The following is a 5049-nucleotide window of genomic DNA, read 5'->3' on the forward strand; positions in this document are numbered from 1 at the left end:
CACACACACACACACACACACACACACACACACACACACACACACACACACACACACACACACACACACACCTACCTGCGTCACATCATTTTGATGTGTTGTTTTCACTGGGTGTGCACGGTATTCTTTGTAATGGGCTCACAGAATTGTCATTTTACACAAAGAAACACACTTACATATAAATGTAATATAAAACAATGTTTGGGCTATTTTTTAAACTAGACTATTTTCTTAACTTCAAAATAAGTAGTCTATGATTTATTTACTTACATAATATGAAATATTTCATCATTTTCATCAGAGGGGGCACAATTAAACAATACATTTTAAATCAATAGGGGGAGCAGAAAGCTCATTTGGACAGGCATGCCCCCCCCCCCCCCGATTACCTTTTACAACATCTGAGTGATCACTCAATTATTATTAACAATTTACCTTTTAACCCTCATGTTGTCCTTGGGTCAAATTGACCCGTTTTCCTATATCAATGTTCTTTTTTATTACCCAAAATAACATCATTGATTCCACACAATAGACACAAGTCTTGACCCAATGTCACCACAATTACTTATTATGGGTTCAATCCATATGAATATGACTCTTTCAATATTGTGTCAATCTTAACGTGATGACTTTACACTAAACCTGGATAAAACATGAATTGTATGCACATATTTCATATAATAAAGTCTACTTCCATGGTGATCAAATAACATATAGTTTGTTTTGTTTTGTATTCTGCCCGTTTTTTGACATTTTATGTTGCATTTGTGGTTAAGGCACAAAGCAGAAAATAATTGTAGTTCCTATCTTGATCTTGATCTCTCGCATTCCAAGTTAATGGAAGCAATTATAGCTCAATTATTTGTAAGTTCTGGATATTTAATTGTCAGGAAAATATGTGCCCATACTGTGCCTCTTTGGTTCTTGGCTTTTGAGCTCTGTTCATGTGAGAAAACCTCTGTTTCTTCAAACCCAGTTGTCAAATCCAGCAGGAAAAGAAAAAAAACACTGACCTTTTAGTTTTTTGGAGTTCATAAGATTCAATTTCAACAATGAAACAACCTGAATATACTATCAGTTTACGAGGTAAACCTGAATGCACCATAAGTTAACGCTGTGCACCTGAATGCTCCATGAAGTCCCGTCGGTGCTCATACCCTTTACAATTTGTTGTATTTCCAGCTCTGTTGTTGCGGTCCAACATACAGCATTTTTTAACTTGAGACAGATTTCACTTATTTAAAATACATTGTGAAGTGTGGTGAGCTTTCAGGGGCCCCTGGTTCTAGAAGTACACATAAGTTCCACTTGTTTTCTCCTTAAGACCGTGTTATGTGACTCACAATAGGAGCTCCTTAATTCTGGAATGGACATTAGTAGGTTACGATGTGTTGATTTAAATAGGTGTTATATATATATATATATATATATATATTTCGACATGTTTCGACAGTTAGGAACATAGTCAGGAAATGGAAGACCACAGGCACAGTTCAAGTTAAGGCTCGAAGTGGCAGACCAAGGAAAATCACGGATAAACAGAAGCGAAGAATGGTTAGAACAGTCAAAGTCAACCCGCAGGCCAGCACCAAAGACATACAACATGATCTTGCTGCAGATGGAGTCATTGTGCATCGTACAATTATTGCGCGCACTTTACACAAGGAGATGCTGTACGCAAGAGTGATGCGGAGGAAGCCTTTTCTCCGCCCACATCACAAACGAAGCCGCTTGAGGTATGCTAAAGCACATTTGGACAAGCCGGCTTCCATTTGGAAAAAGGTGCTGTGGACTGATGAAACTAAAATTGAGTTATTTGGACATAACAAGGGGCGTCATGCATGGAGGAAAAACAACACAGCATTCCTAGAAAAACACCTGCTGCCTACAGTAAAATTTGGTGGTGGTTCCATCCTGCTGTGGGCCTGTGTGGCCAGTGCAGGGACTGGGAATCTTGTTAAGGTTGAGGGACGCATGGATTCCACCAAATATCAGCAGATTCTGGAGATCAATGTCCAGGAAGCAGTGACAAGGCTGAAGCTGCGCCGGGGCTGGATCTTTCAACAGGACAATGACCCTAAACACTGCTCAACATCTACTAAGGCATTCATGCAGAGGAACAAGTACAACGTTCTGGAATGGCCATCTCAGTCCCCAGACCTGAATATTATTGAAAATCTGTGGTGTGACTTAAAGAGAGCTGTCCATGCTCGGAAACCATCAAACCTGAATGAATTAGAGCTGCTTTGTAGAGAGGAATGGTCCAAAATACCTCCAACCAGAATCCAGACTCTCATAGGAAGCTATAGGAAGCGTTTAGAAGCTGTTATTTCTGCAAAAGGGGGATCTACTAAATATTGAGTTATTTTTTTTGACTGTGGTGCCCAAATTTATGCACATGCCTAATTTTGTTTAAACAATTATTGCACACTTCCTGTAAATGGTATAAACTTCGTTTCACTTCTCAAATATCACTGTGTTTGTCTCCTATATGAGTTATTTAACAGATTTTTTTTATCCTAAGAACCAACGATTTATGAAGGAAAATCATGGAAATTAACAAGGTTGCCCAAACTTTTGCAGACCACTGTAACTCAGCATTTGGTGAGTGAATCAGTAAGTAGGGCACAGCAACTTCCCAAGCAACTTTTAAAATTCTCTAAAGCTCTGATGCACACGTGACTGGCTTCTTCACAGCATTGGTGACCGAGACTTATAGGTATTGCAGTATTCAGAGCTTTGAGAGTCCCCTGTGTGTTTTCCCCTGTGTCTTTTAAAATCATTAAAAGGAAAACATTTTGTTATGGGAATTCAGAGAGGGCAAAAAAACTTCCAGAACCTATCACTTTGCAACTATATTCATTTGCCAAACATAACCGTAGAAAATTCTTACTTTAGTTGCCACAAGCAGATATTGTGGGAGATTAATAATAATAATGAATTGAATTTACATAGCGCTTTTCATGAACTCAAAGCCCCTTTACAGGGTAGGAAGAGCACTCTAGCCCACTGGACGTGGGGGAACCAATGGGGGCCAATCATATTTCAGAAGGGGGGCACCCCCCCGATCCACCCTTGCTGTGAAGAGGCTGTGTTCTGTGTCCTGTTATTAACCATGTTTTGACTTTTTGGTGCTTAAGGCTCTAAATGCCCCGTCTGACCCATTAGACACTGACTGTTTTTAAGCAGACAAACAAAGCTGCCCCCCTCCTCCTCTGCACTCCCCTCTGCTGATGCCAGGTAAAGCATGGAGGAGGAGTCTGTTTCACCTGCGCGGCATGGGTCAAACCCTCAGCAATGCTTCCCACCGGAGCAGAGCCCGCCTCTCAGCCTCTCAGCCTTCAGCTGAAACCCTACACCTGTGACATCATGCACGTAGACATTGGCTGCTGGCTGACTGGCTGACTGGCTGACTGGCTGGCGGACTGGCTGGCTGGCCGGCCCTGCTCACAGCGCTGCAGGGCTGTTCACTGCTCTTCCCTCCCACGAGAGATCAGCAGCTCTGACCCGCGAACGAAGCTGATCTGTGTTCAGATCAATCAGGCTGCTGCAGAGCTCTGAAGCCTCTACCTGTGGCTGACCTGAGTGGCTGCAGACCTCCCCCAGGCTCAGAATTCCGTTGGCTTCATTGTTTTTTGAAGCTTGTTTTACAGGCTGTGTAGGGGAATTGCTCTGTTATACCTCTAAGAAACAGCACTAATTCAAAGGATACTCTTGTTTTCTCCATGGAGCTTGACAGGTAAGCACTTGCATATCAGGAACTTGTAAAGTTTTCACGCTGAACGTGTCCACCTGATAACATGCCTATTGAGACATCTTTTTTTTACAAGTTTGTGGCTCTGAAGTATCAATTTAAGACCTAATATCATGACATCAAAGGTTTAATTGCAGGATTCATGGATTGCACTGTGCAACAAAAGTGAGTTATTGGCTAGAGATGAGGGTCAGTGCACTCACACACATGCACACACACACACACACAAATAGCAAGCTAAGGAGACAGAGAGACAAGAATGGAGAAACAAGACAAAGTGCACTGAAGACTTGTAATAACACAAAGCGTTCTACGTGCTGTCCGTCTTGCTGCTTTTACCCTCCTGCACGTTTCACCCAGCCTCCACTTTGAGATTTCAACTTAAACACATATTCATTAACAAAGCCTTGCAGTTAAAAGTTGTGAAATTCGTCTTGTTTGTTGAGAAATGTTGCTTCAGGGGAAATTGACATATCCACATTAAGATCCACATTACAGGAGCCTGTAGTCAAAAATCAAGCGATGAAGTAGAATGGAAATCTTGAAGTTACACAAGGTCAGAAAACTGACTGACTTTACTAGGTGGGAAAAGAAAAAGAAACATTGAATTTTCAAGCGAGTTACTGCATTCTATAGAGTGAAACATGTCCAAGGTGACAACTTCTAACGTCTTGTTTTATATTATAGATGTATTAATACTGATGCATTGATCCACTAGAAACTGCAGCTGTCAGTTCAAGTAGTAGTGGAGTAAAAGTATGTTACCTCAAAATTGGACATAAGTACAGTACTTTCAGTTAAGTTCTTGGACAGTGTTACTTTCCATCACTACAAGGATTTTGTTTGTTTACAGTACAATTTTGTTGTCTTTTTTTATAACTGATGAAAGATTTAAGTTTGAAGCCAAAGAGGGTTTCCTTGGACAAAACGTGTTCTTTAACAGAGTTTTACAGAAGTTTTAGAATATCGTAGTTTATGTATTACTTTACAACTGAATGGAATAAACTCAAATGAAAGAAGGAAATTGGATCTTTGCTACCAATGTGTACAGAAATCCGCACTGAAAAACAGAAGGAATTTTTTGAAACTCATGCAAGGACACACCAGTTTATTTATTTTATTATATGTATTTTTTATTTTATTTTGTTGTTCGGTTCAACAAAAAGAAGAAGTAGTTAGAAGTGTGCCAACAACACCGTACAGGTCCGCTCCCCTGGAGTGATGTTTTCTGGTAAGAAATCACTGAACTGAAGTTGTCTGAAGTCATAGGCGCAACTGGGGGGGGGGGGGGG

At 40.7% G+C, this 5049-nt stretch overlaps 1 protein-coding gene across 29 annotated transcripts in view; it reads left to right on the top strand.

The window, feature by feature from the left end:
• Window positions 1-5049, top strand: part of ptprfa (protein tyrosine phosphatase receptor type Fa) — a 362404-nt gene that overhangs the window by 58873 nt on the left and 298482 nt on the right. For 14 of the 29 annotated variants that reach the window (XM_034882226.1, XM_034882235.1, XM_034882233.1 and 11 more), the window contains exon 1: window positions 3419-3742. The exons of 1 other annotated variant lie outside the window; for it this stretch is intronic. The gene's annotated coding sequence lies outside the window, so the exon portion shown is untranslated. Of the gene's footprint in view, window positions 1-3417; window positions 3743-5049 lie in introns of those variants that run through there. 14 more of the 29 variants (XM_034882246.1, XM_034882245.1, XM_034882240.1 and 11 more) reach the window with 3 other exon arrangements.

Source organism: Etheostoma cragini, chromosome 9 (assembly GCF_013103735.1).
Source record: "Etheostoma cragini isolate CJK2018 chromosome 9, CSU_Ecrag_1.0, whole genome shotgun sequence".
NCBI classification, from domain to species: Eukaryota; Metazoa; Chordata; class Actinopteri; order Perciformes; family Percidae; genus Etheostoma; species Etheostoma cragini.